Source organism: Phyllobates terribilis, unplaced genomic scaffold (assembly GCF_046119375.1).
Source record: "Phyllobates terribilis strain yellow unplaced genomic scaffold, ASM4611937v1 Scaffold_1__5_contigs__length_1240528914, whole genome shotgun sequence".
Taxonomy (NCBI): Eukaryota; Metazoa; Chordata; class Amphibia; order Anura; family Dendrobatidae; genus Phyllobates; species Phyllobates terribilis.
In genome coordinates this window covers 229,145,430-229,163,802 of record NW_027362761.1, presented here as the reverse complement: position 1 = coordinate 229,163,802, position 18,373 = coordinate 229,145,430, and the positions used below count along the sequence as shown (strand labels likewise).

Sequence of the window (18,373 nt, the reverse complement as noted above, 5' to 3'; positions counted from 1 at the left end):
GGATCAAGGGATACCATGCATACCAGGATGGGGATGAGTGCCAGGTATGCCAGGATGGGATGGGGGCCACTTATACCAGAAAGGAGGGGCCATACATACCTGGATGGAGGATATTAACAGAATTGGGGGACATTACCCCAATACCAGTGTCAGCAGCAGACCCCCTCCCCCATAACAGGGCATTATGACCACATTTTTTGCTTACATTTTTTTTCCTATTTTCCTCCTTTAAAACCTAGGTGTGTCTTATGGTCCGGTGCGTCTTATAGTCCGAAAAATACGGTATGTGTACTTTGTTTATTTATGTTTTTACATTTAATATATGTATTTATTGGAATCATATTGTTTTCATTTTTTTGTTCTTTATTTTGTGATTTCTTTTTAATTATTTTTACAATTTTTAAAAACTTTATTTTTACATTTTTACCTTGTCCCTCCATGTGACATCAACTTTCACTGCCCTGATCGCTCATCTTTTGCATTGCAGGGCATTAGATCAGTGTTTCGGACACAGGCAGGAGGCGTGTCAGCTCCTGCTCTGAGCAGGAACTTACAGGAGATCATCGGCACAATTCTGACCGTTCCATTTAAAATTGACAATACCATCTAAATGGTTAACGGCCATGTTTGGAGCTTAACTCTGACCACAGCTGATAGAAGCAGAAGCCGTCATCTATTATATGTGGAGCAGAGTCAGTTTCAGAGCCCATTCCACACACCCACTTTGTTGCGAGACAACTGAAACTGCCATCTGAGGCAAGATGCTCATATTGCATATGGCAGAAGCGGCCCTGTGTAGAAGTATACAGTGGTGGCCAAAAGTATTGGCACCCCTGCAATTCTGTCAGATAATACTCTGTTTCTTCCTGAAAATGATTGCAATCACAAATTCTTTGGTCTTATTATCTTCATTTAATTTGCTTGCAAGGAAAAAACACAAAAGAGAATGAAGCAAAAATCAAATCATTGATCATTTCACACAAAACTCCAAAAATGGGCCAGACAAAAGTATTGGCACCCTCAGCCTAATACTTGGTTGCACAACCTTTAGCCAAAATAACTGCGAACAACCGCTTCCGGTAATCATCAATGAGTTTCTTACAATGCCTGCTGGAATTGTAGACCATTCTTCTTTGGCAAACTGCTCCAGGTCCCTGATATTTGAAGGGTGCCTTCTCAAAACTGCCATTTTGAGATCTCTCCACTGGTGTTCTATGGGATTCATGTCTGGACTTATTGCTGGCCACCTTAGAAGTCTCCAGTGCTTTCTCTCAAACCATTTTATAGTGCTTTTGGAAGTGTGTTTTGGGTCATTGTCCTGCTGGAAGACCCATGACCTCTGAGGGAGACCCAGCTTTCTCACACTGGGCCCTACATTATGCTGCAAAATTTGTTGGTAGTCTTCAGACTTCATAATGCCATGCACACGGTCAAGCAGTCCAGTGCCAGAGGCAGCAAAGCAACCCCAAAACATCAGGGAACCTCTGCCATGTTTGATTGTAGGGACCGTGTTCTTTTCTTTGAATGCCTCTTTTTTTGTCCTGTACACTCTATGTTGATGCTTTTTCCCAAAAAGCTCTACTTTTGTCTCATCTGACCAGAGAACATTCTTCCAAAACGTTTTAGGCTTTCTCAGGTAAGTTTTGGCAAACTCCAGCCTGGCTTTTTTATGTCTCGGGGTAAGAAGAGGGGTCTTCCTGGGTATCCTACCATACAGTCCCTTTTCATTCAGACGCCGACGGATAGTATGGGCTGACACTGTTGCACCCTCGGACTGCAGGGCAGCTTGAACTTGTTTGAATGTTAGTCGAGGTTCTTTATCCACCATCCGCACAATCTTGCGTTGAAATCTCTTGTCAATTTTGCTTTTTCGTCCACATCTAGGGAGGCTAGCCACAGTGCCATGGGCTTTAAACTTCTTGATGACACTGCGCACGGAAGACACAGGAACATTCAGGTCTTTGGAGATGGACTTGTAGCCTTGAGATTGCTCATGCTTCCTCACAATTTTGTTTCTCAAGTCCTCAGACAGTTCTTTGGTCTTCTTTCTTTTCTCCATGCTCAATGTGGTACACACAAGGACACAGGACAGAGGTTGAGTCAACTTTAATCCATGTTAACTGGCTGCAAGTGTGATTTACTTATTGCCAACACCTGTTAGGTGCCACAGGTAAGTTACAGGTGCTGTTAATTACACGAATTAGAGAAGCATCACATGATTTTTCAAACAGTGCCAATACTTTTGTCCACCCCCTTTTTTAGGTTTGGTGTGGAATTATATCCAATTTGGCTTTAGGACAATTCTTTTTGTGTTTTTTCATTGAAGACAAATTAAATGAAGATAATAATACCAAAGAATTTGTGATTGCAATCATTTTCAGGAAGAAACGGAGTATTATCTGACAGAATTGCAGGGGTGCCAATACTTTTGGCCACCACTGTATATGGGTTATAGAATTCTATATGAAAAATCAGTTGTACTTTTTTTTAACATTCTTGACATATGCAGCCAGTCCCCAGCTAACGTACTAAATAGGTTTTGTACATTTGTTTGTAACCTGAATTAGTATGCAAGTTGGAACAAGGTCAGCAAAAGTAAAATAATAATATCTCATGCTCACCTCCCTGGCCGCCTCAATGCTTGCTGCCTGCAGTCTGGTCCTATTTTTTCCACTGTAGCATGCTGCATCTCCAGCCTCTTCAGCATAGGCCAGGCCTTGAAGGTCACTGCATATGGCAAAGTTATGACATTAGACATGTGCCACGACCTTGGAACACGCAGTGACCAAGTAGCCCCTTCACACAGCTGGAAGTCCTGAAGATGAGTACATGAAGTGCAGCAAGCAGCAAGGCCGCCAGATAGGTGAGTACTATTAATTTATTTTTTTACCAATACTTACTTCACCGCTCATCCCTCTGGCCACCTTATTGTCCATCATGTTGTCATCTTCTTTCACATCTCTGGCCCCTTCACTATGGGCTAAAACATCTGGCTGCATCCAGGCCTCAGAGGCCAATTCGAGTCATAAGGTTGCACCGCATGTCTTGACATCACACTAATGAATATCGCCAGCACCTCCCTCTCAGACACACAAGGTATTTATACACCCAGGCCAGGGAGCTTATTAGCCAGAGGAGCGTAGCTGCTGGGTCCTAGAGACAGCCTCTAAGAAGATGTCTGTAATGCCAAATGTAGAGATCTCCTGCAACCAATTGCAGGGTGACTGTCTGTCACTTCTCACACACCCATGACAGTATCCCCCCCCCTACGATTGGCTTCTGGACACTCAGGACCGGGTTTCTCAGGAAAAGAGATGTGAAATAAGCGAACCAATCAGGGAGCATTCACCTCTAATGCTGAAACCCACATCCTCTCCTCTGGACCATAGCCTTTCCAGTGAACCAAGTATTATAGAGAACGACGTTGGAGACGAGAATCTACAATCCTCGAAATCTGGAACTCCAGATTACCATCAACCTTTACTGGGGTCGGTGGTAGAGGCGAGGGCTCAAGAGGTTCCACATATTTTTTAAATAAGGACCTATGGAATACGTTGTGTCCCTTAAGGGCCTGAGGAAGTTCAAGACAAAGCGCTGCTGGGTTAATGATGGCGGTTATTTTATAGGGACCAATAAACCTAGGTCCCAGCTTTCAAGAAGGAACTTTCAATCTTATATTCCTGGTAGACAACCGCACAAAGTCATTCACATTCCGGTCCGGAACTGGCAAACGTTTTCTGTCAGCCATACGTTTATACCTGTCTCCCATGATCTTTAAATTACTCAGCACACCCTGCCATACCGAGGAGAGCGAAGAAGTAAACCGTTCCTCCTCAAGAACTCCTGAAGCTCCTCCCCCACTAAAGGTACCAAACTGTGGGTGATAGCCGCATGCACCAAAAAACGGTGACCTGCCAGTGGATTCTTGACGATGATTATTAATGGGAAATTTGGCCAGCGGTAGGTAGGATGCCCAATCTTCCTGATTTTCAGAAACTAAACACCTGAGGAAGGTCTCCAAATTCTGAATGACACGCTCGGTCTGTCCATTCGACTGAGGGTGGAAGGCAGAGGAAAAGGACAGCTGCACCCCCAGTCGAGAATAGAATGCCTTCCAGAACTTTGAAACAAACTGGGTCCCCCGATCTGACACCATATCAGAGGGAACCCCGCGAAGCCTCACAATCTCATTTATGAACACCTGGGCAAGAGTCTTGACATTTGGAAGTGCCAGTAATGCGATGAAGTGAACCATTTTACTGAACCTATCTACTACCACCAAAACCACAGTTTTGCCTGCAGATACCGGTAAGTCATTAATAAAATCCATGGACAAGTGTGTCCATGGTCTGATAGGAATAGGTAGTGGAAGAAGAGTACCAGACGAACGGGTATGCGATACTTTAGAACGCTCGCAAATACAACAAGCAGATAAGTGTTCGACCACATCCCGATTGTCACGCAAGGTGTGGGAAAGACTTACTGCGACACAGAGGGAAGAGGGAAAGGGAGCCCAGACACTAGGGAAAGGGGGGAGAGGAGACATCCTAGTCCAGTCTAGTGTCACCCTGTCTCAACTACCGTTCTTATATTGGCTATTTGCCAATCGCCACACGCATGCCTCGCCCTGACTTTCCCTGCAGTATGGCTAAGGCTTGGGAAGGAAGGAGATGAACATTAGTCGATCTCCACTAAACTCTATAGACAACAAGGGTAGACAAACAGGGGAGAATTGCTTAGCTTTAGACGACTCCAAACAAATGCGCACATGGCCTCAAGCTCTAGAGAGGACAAAGTACTGCTCTTGCTAAAGCCTCAAAAGTAGTAAGGAATATCGCCGGCACCTCCCTCTCAGACACACCAGGTATTTATACACCCAGACCAGGGAGCTAATTAGCCAGAGGGAGGTAGCTGCTGAGTCCTAGAGACAGCCAACCTCTAAGAAGATGTCTGTAATGCCAAAAGTCGAGATTTCTTGCAACCAACTGCAGGGCGACTGTCTATCACCTCTGACACACCCGTGAGAGCAGCGGCCAGTCGGAGAGGTGAGCAATCAGGTGAGTATTAGGTTTTTTTTACATCTGAATTTCATAACTATGAGTCTTATATAAGTCCAATTATCATAAGTTAAAAACTACCTATGTGTCAAAAAGTGACATTTTTTAAAAAGCATTTCCAAACTGACCTCCGTGCCTTGAACACTGTTCAGACAATTTTGTTTACCATGTGCATAAAATTATCTTCTGTAAAAACAGATTAATGCAAAAATTATCTGTGCCCATCACTTGGTGGGTGAAGGGGATAGAGGGAAGAAAGGGGCATGTGAGCCCTAAATAGAGGGCATCTTGCACTAGCAAGCAGCTTTGTGTTGTTAAAACATCAGTATGTCACAGTTCTCATTTCCATCTATGTTAAATCCCATCTAAGGAGATATGCTAAAGTTGGCATTTGGGGTTAAGGAGCTAAAAGAAAACCTTGGGCAGAGGATTCATCTATATGTGTCATCAGTGTCGGACTGGGGTGCCAATGGCCCAAAAGGCTGTTGGAGCTGAAAAGAGGACATCGGTAAACCGCGAGCCGGCCGGCGCGCGCATTTTGAAGCTTTTTTTGAAGCTTTTTTCACTGTTTTCAGAACATTAACAGTAAGAACATGGAAGAGTCCAGGAGCCATTTGGTGAGCTGCATATCCTGCTACATGTTCACAGACTTGCCAGTGGAAAAGCCAAACTTCACATGCCAGAAATGCAAGCTTGTGTCCCTGTTGGAGGAAAAGTTGCGAAATCTAGAAGAGAGGTTAACTACCTTGAAAATCATTAAGGAAGGTGAAGAGTTCTTAGACAGAGCAGAATTATCTCTTCATGATTCAGAAAGAGAAGAAATTCGAACTGCACCTGAGGAAACAGAGGAATGGAAGCATGTGACCCACAGAAGCTGGAGGATCGAGAGGCAGTCAGCACCCATACTGCTCAGGAACCAGTACCAGGCTCTCACGCAGGAGAACCATGAAGAAATACAGCAAAATAAGACTTTGCCAGCAATGAATAACCTTGTAAGCCCTCAGAATCCTCCTGGATGGAGAAAGATGAATTTTGTTAAGAAAAAACGGAGAGTGGTGGTCATGGGGGATTCCCTGTTAAGAGGAACAGAGGCCGCTATCTGCAGACCAGACATAACCTCAAGAGAAATGTGCTGTCTTCCAGGAGCAAAAATTAAAGATGTGTCTGACAGGATATCAAGACTCTTCAGACCTACAGATCACTACCCATTCCTGCTAATACATGTGGGGACAAATGACACCGCAAGAAAGGACCTGGAAACCATCTGCAGAGACTTTGAAGACTTAGGCAAGAAAGTGAAAGAATTGGGAGCGCAGGTGGTCTTCTCATCCATCCTCCCAGTGGATGACCATGGAACAATGAGGTGGAATAAGATTCTACAGGTGAACAATTGGCTACGTCGATGGTGCCGTCAACAAGGATTTGGATTTCTGGATCACGGAATGAATTACCTATACGATGGACTACTTGCTAGAGATGGGGTGCACCTTACGAAGACTGGAAAACATGCATTTGGAAGTCGCCTTGCTACACTCATCAGGAGAGCTTTAAACTAGAACAATGTGGGAAGGGAAGCAAAAGGCCAGAAAAAGCCATACAGCTGACAAATACTATTGAGATCTCTGCTACTGGAAGTGGAAAGGAAGAACAAAGACAAAACAATTTAAATAATAAAAATATGGGAGGAAGAGAAACCAATCACAAACTAAAATGTTTTTATACAAATGCACAAAGCATGGGCAACAAACAAGGAGAATTGGAACTACTAATGCAGGAAAAGGAATATGATGTCATTGGAATCACTGAAACTTGGTGGGACGATACACATGATTGGAATAAAAGGCTAAAAGAATATAACTTATTTGCAAGAAACAGACTTGATAAACGAGGAGGAGGTGTTGCATTGTATGTTAGAAAAGCGTATATCTGCACAGAGATTGAAGCTTCAGAGACTGGGAGTTCTGTGGAAACTGTTTGGGTAAGAATACAAGGAGAGAACAACGGAAAGGACACCATTGTAGGCATTTACTACAGGCCACCTGGGCAAGCTGAAGATATGGATGAACTCTTTATGCATCAAATGACCAAGTTCTCCAAAAAATATGACGTAGTGGTCATGGGAGATTTCAACTATCCAGACATTTGTTGGGAATCTCTCTCAAGTAAAACTAACAGGTCAAGCAAATTCTTATCCTCTCTTGCTGACAACTTTATCTTCCAAAAGGTAGGGGAGAAAACAAGGGGATCTGCTACTTTGGATCTAATCCTTATAAACAGGGAGGAAATGGTTGAGGAGGTAAAGGTGGCTGGGACCCTAGGAGGCAGCGATCATGCTATTATAGAATTTTGGATAACTAGAGGAGGAAGACATGTGAAGACTCAAACTTCAAGGTTAGATTTTAGAAAGGCAGATTTTAAGAGACTCAGAAAGAGAATAGGAGGGATCCAATGGCTGGATGTCCTTAAGGACAAAAATGTCCAGGAAGGATAGGAAATTTTTAAAAATGAGATTCTCAAAGCACAATCGTTAACAATCCCGAAAAGTAGGAAGAATGGGAAGCATTTAAGGAAACCAGGATGGATGAACACAGAACTTAAACACATGCTAAAAAGAAAGAAAGAAATGTTTATTAAATGGAAAGAGGGAGGCATATCTAAAGAAGATTATAATGCAGTCTGCAGATCCTGTAGGGCATGTATCAGGTTAGCTAAAGCTGACAATGAATTAAGGCTTGCAAGAGATGTCAAAAGCAATAAAAAAGGATTTTGGGGGTATGTCAAAAGTAAAAGAAAAGTCAAAGATGCTATAGGATTTTTACAGGATGAAAATGGAGAAATGGTAAGAGAGGATGTTGAGAAGGCCGAACTTTTTAATTCCTATTTTGCATCTGTTTTCTCTCAGAAAGAAAATGTAACATCAACTGATCTTCACTGTCCTTTTAAAGGAATAGAAGAATCCAAGTTATCTGTAAACAGAAAGATTGTGAGGGAATATTTAGCTAACATAAATGAGTTCAAGTCTCCAGGTCCAGATGAATTACACCCCAGAGTACTGAAGGAGATCGTAGAAGAAATTTTAGAACCACTCTCCATAATCTTTGAAAATTCTTGGAGAACAGGAGAAGTCCCAGAAGACTGGAGAAGAGCAAATGTTGTTCCTATCTTCAAAAAGGGGAAGAAGGTGGACCCAGGGAACTATAGGCCGGTGAGTCTGACTTCTATACCAGGAAAGATCTTTGAACAAATTATTAAACAACATGTATGTAAGTACCTGGATAAGAATGAAGTGATTAACCAGAGTCAGCATGGGTTTGTAACTAACAAGTCATGTCAGACTAACTTAATTTCCTTCTATGACAGAATCACTGACTGGGTGGATCAGGGAAATGCTGTAGATATAGTATATCTTGACTTCAGCAAAGCATTTGACAAAGTATCTCACAACATCCTTATTGAAAAAATGACCAAGTATGCAATGGACCAGGCAACTGTTAGGTGGATTCATAACTGGCTTAGTGATCGGACTCAAAGGGTGGTTGTAAATGGCTTCACATCCAGCTGGATGAATGTCTCAAGTGGGGTACCACAGGGCTCCATCCTGGGACCTGTATTGTTCAACATCTTTATCAATGATTTAGATGAAGGAATTGAGGGTAAACTGATTAAATTTGCTGATGACACAAAGCTAGGAGGGATAGCTAATACTAGAGAAGAGAGAGAGAGGATTCAAAAAGACCTAAATAAACTGGAGCAGTGGGCAGCAACCAACAGAATGGTTTTTAACAGGGAAAAATGCAAAGTACTACATCTGGGCAATAAAAATGAAAAAAGCATATACAGAATGGGAGGAATAGAGCTAAGCAACAGTACATGTGAAAAAGACTTAGGTATACTAATAGATCATAGACTGAACATGAGTCAACAGTGTGATGCAGCAGCAAAAAAGGCAAATACAATTCTGGGATGTATTAACAGAAGCATACAGTCTAGATCACGTGAAGTAATTATCGGTCTTTACTCCTCTTTGGTCAGACCTCATCTGGAATACTGTGTACAGTTTTGGGCACCACATTTTAAAAAAGACATAGACAAACTGGAGCAAGTTCAGAGAAGAGCGACCAGAATGGTGACTGGTCTGCAAACCCTGTCCTATGAGGAACGGTTGCAGGATTTGGGAATGTTTAGCTTGCAAAAAAGAAGACTGAGAGGAGACTTAATAGCTGTCTACAAATATGTCAAGGGCTGTCACATTGTAGAAGGATCATCTTTATTCTCATTTGCACAAGGAAAGACTAGAAGCAATGGGATGAAACTAAATGGGAGGAGACACAGATTAGATATTAGAAAAAACTTTTTGACAGTTAGGGTGATTAATGAGTGGAACAGGCTGCCACGAGAGGTGGTGAGTTCCCCTTCAATGGACGTCTTCAAACAGAGGCTGGACAGACATCTGTCTGAGATGATTTAGTGAATCCTGCTTTGAGCAGGGGGTTGGACCAGATGACCCAGGAGGTCCCCTCCAACTCTACCATTCTATGATTCTATGATTCTATGAAAAGTAACCAATGCCACTGTTCAATTACATGCAAATATGACATTACCCTAAATCACAAATTTATATAACAATGAACTGGGTAGATTGTTAAATGAATAAGATGCTACCTTTGTCTGTACATAGTGACTCAAGTGTATTGTGCCAATTACTGCTTATATAAGAGGGTAGTGGCCCACTCTTACACAGGGGCCCACTGGAGGATTCTCCTGTTCTCCTGTGAACCAATCCAAGCTTGTGTGTCATTACAAGCACCTCCTGCAGCTCTCATCTCAGGGCATTGTTAACTTGACTCTACTGCTTCTGCTCTCACACTGATACTGCACTGAGAGGTGATCTGCAAGAGGTGTTAATAATGACACACAGCTTTGCTCTATTCTACACAATAGGTGCAGAGATCACAGAGGAGACAGGACTGTGTGCCATTACATGTATAACAGTAGAAAGCCTGTTCTGACCTTCTCTCTTTTTTCCTCCCACATGACACCTTCTGTTTATGATTTGGCAATGTCATGCAGGGGAATAAGTATAGGCAACCAGAGAAGAATCTCTGCTAACACCCCTTTGGACTTAGCATGAATTAGAATCTAAGCTTTACAAGCTAATAACTCCACAAAGGAGATGAAAAATAGAACAATTAAATGGACATTTTATTCAGCTCTGCAGCCACTATTGCATGATATAGCTAGTTAAACATGCTACTGGTGAAATTTCCTCTTTAAAAACAAACATTTATACTCAAGGGAGCAGCATGAATAAAATAAGAAAACAAAAGCGAAAACTGGCTACTTTTAACCTGCTGACAGATCCTCTTTAAACTACACTGGAATTTTGACAAAGTAATTATAGGACACATGAATTCAAAAATATAGTAAATACACACATAAAACTAGGGTGGATGCAGAGAGATAAAATGTAAGAAGAAGGAAGTTGAATGTGGATGTAGCTGCAGATAAGCTTTTGCATCTATACAAGTTTTTTTGTTGTTTCCTTGACCATATTTGCAAGACATGACACTTGCTCTAAAGACAGAGACAGCAAAATTTTGCAGGCGGCATATTGGTATTCATCTATTCATTCAATATTACAAAATGTAACCATGATCACGAATGCAGTCAATGAAACTCGAGTATCTCCTAACTAAACCTAGTAAATCATTGGTGTGTCCAGTATTTGCTTTTCAGATCAACAGAGGAGAAATAATGTTATCTCATACATTCCATAAGAGGAGCCAAGATCAATTTTGTTTTATGACTTTCTAGAGGAAACTAGTAAATCTGAGTATAAAGTTTTACCCTATTATTAGTAATAATAGAATGGAATATTAACAAGATAATTCTTTAAACAGCAAATACAAAATGCCACATTATGAAACGAACTGCTTCTATTGGTAATTGATGGAGATAAGCAAATAAAATCGGTCAATCGAATTTATTTGAAAACATTAGAACTTCCATGATCCTGACTAGGGTTGAGCGAACTCGAATGGTAAAATTTGAGGTTCGCGTGTCCGGTGCCGAACCCCAGACACAGACTTCTAAACAGAAGTACGTGTTACTGTTTGGGGTCGCCAGCTGAATAAAGCTTGCTGAAACGCTGCAGCCAGGGGCATACTGCCCATAGGGGCAAGACCACGCAGCCACTATTGGGCCACTCATTCAAGATTATAAGCAGGAGTGAGAGGGGCCCAGTGTCAAGAAGCACCGGGGCTCTCTCACTCCCACCTGTAATTATTCTGATACCAGAGCCAGGGAGAGAGCTCTGCGCAAAGTAAATGAATTGAAAAAGGGGGCATGTGATGCAGGGAGAGAGGTCCCTGGCCAATGAATGCTTTCCCCATCAGGCTGGTGAGAGTGCATTCACTAGCTGCCATCTCTGTCCTCCTGCATGGCACACCCCAATGGTGTGTATTCATCTGTAGTCAGGGGACCCACAGTACAAAACACACTGGGGACAATAGTGAAGGAAAAGCAGGATGGTATATGTGTGTGTATCTGTGTGTGTATTTAGAGTATATGTGTATGTATATATGTATGTATTTACAGTATATGTGTATGTACTGTATATGTGTGTGTATGTATGGTATATGTGTATGTACATGTGTATGTATGGTATATGTGTATATATACAGTACAGACCAAAAGTTTGGACACACCTTCTCATTTAAAGATTTTTCTGTATTTGCATGACTTTGAAAATTGTACATTCACACTGAAGGCATCAAAACTATGAATTAACACATGTGGAATTATATACTTAACAAAAAAGTGTGAAACAACTGAAAATATGTCTTATATTCTAGGTTCTTCAAAGTAGCCACCGTTTGCTTTGATGACTGCTTTGCACACTCTTGGCATTCTCTTGATGAGCTTCAAGAGGTAGTCACCGGAAATGGTTTTCACTTCACAGGTGTGCCCTGTCAGGTTTAATAAGTGGGATTTCTTGCCTTATAAATGGGGTTGGGACCATCAGTTGTGTTGTGCAGAAGTTTTGTGGATACACAGCTGATAGTCCTACTGAATAGACTGTTAGAATTTTTATTATGGCAAGAAAAAAGCAGCTAAGTAAAGAAAAATGAGTGGCCATCATTACTTTAAGAAATGAAGTCCGAAAAATTGGGTAAACTTTGAATGTGTCCCCAAGTACAGTTGCAAAAACCATCAAGCGCTACAAAGAAATTGGCTCAAATGAGGACCGCCCCAGGAAAGGAAGACCAAGAGTCACCTCTGCTTCTGAGGATAAGTTTATCCGAGTCACCTGCCTCAGAAATCGCAGGTTAACAGCAGCTCAGATTAGAGACCAGGTCAATGCCACACAGAGTTCTAGCAGCAGACACATCTCTACAACTGTTAAGAGGAGACTTTGTGCAGCAGGCCTTCATGGTAAAATAGCTGCTAGGAAACCACTGCTAAGGACAGGCAACAAGCAGAAGAGACTGGTTTGGGCTAAAGAACACAAGGAATGGACATTAGACCAATGGAAATCTGTGCTTTGGTCTGATGAGTCTAAATTTGAGATCTTTGGTTCCAACCACCGTGTCTTTGTGCGATGCAGAAAAGGTGAACGGATGGACTCTACACGCCTGGTTCCCACCGTGAAGCATGGAGGAGGAGGTGTGATGGTGTGGGGGTGCTTTGCTGGTGACACTGTTGGGGATTTATTCAAAATTGAAGGCATACTGAACCAGCATGGCTACCACAGCATCTTGCAGCGGCATGCTATTCCATCCCCTTTGCGTTTAGTTGGACCATCATTTATTTTTCAACAGGACAGTGACCCCAAACACACACTCCAGGCTGTGTAAGGGCTATTTGACCAAGAAGGAGAGTGATGGGGTGCTACGCCAGATGACCTGGCCTCCACAGTCACCAGACCTGAACCCAATCGAGATGGTTTGGGGTGAGCTGGACCGCAGAGTGAAGGCAAAAGGGCCAACAAGTGCTAAGCATCTCTGGGAACTCCTTCAAGATTGTTGGAAGACCATTTCCGGTGACTACCTCTAGACGCTCATCAAGAGAATGCCAAGATTGTGCAAAGCAGTCATCAAAGCAAAAGGTGGCTACTTTGAAGAACCTAGAATATAAGACATATTTTCAGTTGTTTCACACTTTTTTGTTAAGTATATAATACCACGTGTTAATTCATAGTTTTGATGCCTTCAGTGTGAATGTACAATTTTCATAATCATGAAAATACAGAAAAATCTTTAAATGAGACGGTGTGTCCAAACTTTTGGTCTGTACTGTAGGTGTGTAAGTATGTACGGTATATGTGTATGTATATGCGTGTGTACGGTATATGTGTATGTATATGTCTATGTATATACGTATGTATATGTGTTTATGAATGTACAGTATATGTGTATATATGTGTATGTAAGAACATATTTCTTTTCGGTTCATGTACTGTATGATACTGGAATTGTAAAGAACAGAAGAATCAACATGGCTCTTTAACCCCTTAATGACTGGAGCATTTTCCATTTTTGCGTTTTAATTTTTTGCTCCCCTTCTTCCCAGAGCCATAACTTTTTTATTTTTTCATCAATATGGCCATGTGAGGGCTTATTTCTTGCGGGACAAGTTGTACTTTTAAACGCCATCACTAGTTTTACCATATCGTGTGCTGGAAAACGGGGAAAAAATTCCAAGTGCAGTTAAATTGCAAAAAATGCAATTCCACCTTATGACTATCTCTATATATTTACCTTGACTATCCCCTATATATGGAATATGTCCCTTTAGATTCTCCTTGGTGTCTAGACACCCCATGTGCAATACTATACTTTATCACATACAAGTGCCAATTTTGTCACACATTTGAGTCTTTTATTATTTATTTCTCACCATTATGATAATAACTAGTTCTGTTTTTTAACTGATTAAATAAATGTCATTATGTTTTATATGCATCATTGTTGTATTGACTGTTTTTTGGGTCACAACTCCCTGGTGGTTCGTATTGTTTCTCATATCTAGTTTGGGAGGACCCTTTTGGTTACTATGGTCTTTACCTATTTAAATTGTTCCATCCTATTCTTTAGCCATCAATTAATATTGTCATGGTAAGTTACTAACCACAAATGAATAAGTGTCCATTTAATGGGGAGCAGGCAAGTCTACCAGAGGACTCGTTCAGGCAAGTATTTTATATAGACATGTTAAAATCGGACAACACACTTATAGTATACTTGCCATTGTTACTCATTTGGGCTGTTCAGATGACAAATTTTTCACATAGACCAAGCGTCAGTCTGAAATATATAGGAGTACTAGTCTCTTCCATATTTTGGGATGAAGTTGAATTGCCTATTCAAATCTTTGGGCACACAAAAAATTTTTTACAGATACATTGCCATAATAAATGTAGATAACTGTATTTCATCATGTACATTTTAAACTGTTGATGCATTAATAAGGATGCCACACGGATGCCATGCGGATGTCACATAGATGTAAAAAATGGACACATGAATGGCACACGGATGACAAGGCGATTAACTATTCATGACAATACGGATGAAAATCGGATCTTTTTTCATAAGCTTGTCTAAGCCTGGCTTCAAGTAATGGCTCCGTGGTAAAAATATTTCCTGCGCTGGCAACTAAAGGGGCTTGTTGGTGACAGTACATGCTTATATGGCAGCAGTTTATATAATTATCTGTTTCTAAATGTAGTTTTAATTCCTGTTTGGAAATAGCTTTAAAAAAGTGAAGTGGCATATTAACTCCTTCCTGAAACCCTCTGTATATGTACGGCACAAGATGGGAGTGGGTGTATGGTGCAGAAGCTCCATACACAGAGGCTAAGCCCACACCATACCTGCCAGATAATGTCTATGAGACACAGCCAGGATCTGCCTCTAACAGACAAAGGTGGAGCCAAGCATTTCCCAAGGCTGTTTACTGGTTAAATGCTGCTGTTAATCTGTGACATCGACATTAACAGACCCTCCAGCCAGGGGTCTCCGGAAGACCTCTGTGTCTGCCATCATTGCTCTCTGTCGAAACTCAGCTTGTAGCTGGGCTTCATGGGAGACTGATTTTTATTATATACAAATATATTGCTCAATAAAGTAAAGGTGATTTAGCAACCGCATTTCCCCTATTAAAAATAAAATTCTTACAAAAATATACATATTTGGTATCACTGCATCCATAAAAGTCCGATCTTTCAAACTATAAAATGTATTAATCCGATCAGTAAACATCGTAAACAGAAAAAAATTCAAGATGCTAAAATTGCTTTTTTGGTCACTTCAATGCAATGTCATAATTATCCCAAAGTGGCATCAATAAAAACATCTTCTTCCCCTGCAAAGCACAAGCTCTCACACGTTTCCATCGACCAAAAAGTGAAAACATTACGGGTCTTAGAAATTGGCAACACAAACAAATTTTTTTTTGGTACAAGTTTCCACATTTTTTTTTACCACTAACAATAAAAACATTGGACATGTTTGGTATTGCCGTAATTGTACTAACCTACAGAATCTTGATGCCAAGTTGATTTTTACCACAAAAAACATGCTATAAAAGCAAAACACAAAAAACAATGCCGGAAAAGTGTTTTTTTCTTATTTTTCCGCACTTGGATATTTTTTTCCCATTTTTCAGTACATTGGGTGGTAAAATGAATGGTGTCATTTAAAAGTACAGCTAGTCCCGCTAAAAGCAAGCCCTAATACGGCTATGTGGACGGAAAAATAAAAATGTTATGGCTTTTGGAAGAAGGGGAAAAAACAATGAAAGCACAAAAATGAAAATTAGCTATGTCAAGTTAAAGTATTTGTTTGGGACTTAAAGGAGTTGTCCAGTACTTTTTTGAACTGCCTCAATGTATTTAGCATAAGGCCATACGGGTTTTTGTAATTACCTTTAGTTGTATGTATTGCCTGTGAGTGGCACTATCGCTGGCCGCTCACAGGCATCACGTGACCCCCGGCGGCAGCCGGCTCTGACATCCGCTGACATCACGACAAGTCCAGGCTGCAGCCGGGCGTGACCCAGTGCTGCGTTCCACGGTGGCTGCTGCGGGGTAACCCCGCGTCTCTGATGTCATGCCTCACTTGACGTGACATCATTGGAAGAAAAAGCCGGCTGCCGCCAGCAATAGCGCCACTCACAGGCAATACATACAACAAAAGGTAATTACAAAAACACTTATGCCCACATGCTAAATACATTGAGGCAATTCAAAAAAGTACTGGACAACTTCTTCAAACATTTGTTTTAGATAAATACAGGAAATGTAATAGAATAAAAAGTAATCTGATGCTCTAAAGGTCCCCAATAGTTTTTATTTACTGTGAAAATGTTCTGTATATGCACATAACCACTGTAGCCAATCATGTGGTGGCTATGTTCATGTATGGAAAAAGACTGCTGAGGACAGTGATGGGCTGCAGCAGTCATGTGGATGTATGTGATGGTAAGACACTATAATAACATGGAAGCAAACAAAGAACACTGTGGATCACTACAGCTTGGTCACTAAAATGCTGGGAATTCAACAGGAGATTATTATTATTTTTTTGTTTTTTAATTATATCAACTTTCCAGCTATTAGGGATTTTGTAAAGTCCTGGTCACAGGAGCGTACAGAAACAGAAGAGGGCTACTATGCAAGAATAGTGTGTTAGCCCTTTGGAGTCCAATAGTAATAGTTCATCATAAAAGAAAAACCCTTTATGTCGTGCTTTGCAGGTGGAAGTGAGCCCTGATAGCAACAATAATATGTCCACCTTTGCCTGGACATTCCCTTTAAGATCACTTGAACATGATATCTTATATTTACCATGATGTTTATTTTCGTTATTACCCATAGATGGTGCTATCCTTTGGAGGGATGGTAGCTGAGATAAATTAAAAGTCTCAGAAGAGCGGGGAATGTGACACTGTCTAATTTGGCATATCTACTTTTCAGGTCTTTAGGAAAGTTGGATTAAATAGCCTGATAATAAAGGTTATATTGGCAGTCATGCATTATAATAACATATGTAGTTGTTGTGAAAGTTTAAGCTTATTTATACAATATGTTTTAAGATGCTAAATAGGAATAAAGAAGTAAACGATGTAACCTAAAATAACTAAAACTAAGCTAACCTAAATGGATAATTTTGAGAGAATAATATTTCTACAATAACTAGCATAGTCCATAGACCTTATACTAGTAAAATGGTCATTTTCGTGCCAATTCTATTACATTGAAGCATAAGACAAAGTTACCTATCTTGTCAATGCCATGCCTATTAAGACTCTTAGTGGAAGTCTAATAAGAAGTAGCACCATCTTTGATCTCCAGACCTTCTCACAGGCAAAGACTTAATTATCTTGTATCCTACTCAGGGACGATGCAATAAGAGTTACCGGACCTTTCACCATGATGTTCACCCCTCAATGTCTATATAACTTTCATAACACACTCAGTATATTAGCACTTACCTATTGCTTGGATTAACTTGATATCGAATAGTTCTTTTCTCGTCTTGAGGAATGGTCTCTTGATTAAGAAAACTTTTGAGTTAGAAGTTTATGAAGATCCATCTCTCTCCTGAAATCTAGTTTTAGTCAAATTAAAGAAAAATAAATAAAAGAAAAAGATATAGCTGGGTGTCCTTGATAAAGGAGGAGAAGGCGTATTTACGAAGCCTTACAGTAAAAATCTATCAACTGGAACTGTGTGGCTGCTTCCTCATTTTCTCATCTTGTTCTGTTTGCATCGACTTCCTTAACGGCTGTTTGCCACATTACTTCCTTTTACATTCTCTGTATACTCATTTATGACAGAGGGATTGCATTGCATAATAGCTAAACATGTCAGTGAACCCATGTCCACCGAAAAGTATTGACCAATATTGAACTTTTCAAGTGATAACCAGATGTAGAATATAATATACACATATGCATCAAATGTTTTTTTTTTAATCTTCCAAATAATTAAAAAGAATTGCAATTTCATTATGTAAGACTTGTTCATTTTGAAGCATAATTGCGGGACCAGTAAAAGGTTATTCCTACATTTGACATTTATAGAATATATACAGGAAATGCCACAAATGTTTGATAAATGTGGATTCGACCTTCATGAACCCACTTAAGTCTTCAGAATTGGAGGTCACTAAAACCACCTACCACATGGCGAGGAATCTCTTGGAGGAAGATGTGAGTCACAGAGGAGGGAGACACATCTATCAGACATTTATAAATGTGTTTGTCATATAACTATACAGAACTTATTAACATTTTTTTTTATTTCCAAAGGT

General features: G+C 40.6%; 1 protein-coding gene across 3 annotated transcripts in view; it reads right to left on the bottom strand.

The window, feature by feature from the left end:
* The window catches only part of SYK (spleen associated tyrosine kinase), a 383,129-nt gene extending 365,223 nt beyond the window's left edge, over nucleotides 1-17,906 (bottom strand). The window contains exons 1-2 of one of the 3 annotated variants that reach the window (XM_073671016.1): nucleotides 17,765-17,897; nucleotides 17,553-17,668 (exon numbers count right to left, since the gene is read on the bottom strand). The gene's annotated coding sequence lies outside the window, so the exon portion shown is untranslated. Of the gene's footprint in view, nucleotides 1-17,552 lie in introns of all 3 variants that reach the window. The other 2 variants (XM_073671015.1, XM_073671017.1) reach the window with 2 other exon arrangements.
* Between the last annotated feature and the right edge of the window lie 467 nt (nucleotides 17,907-18,373).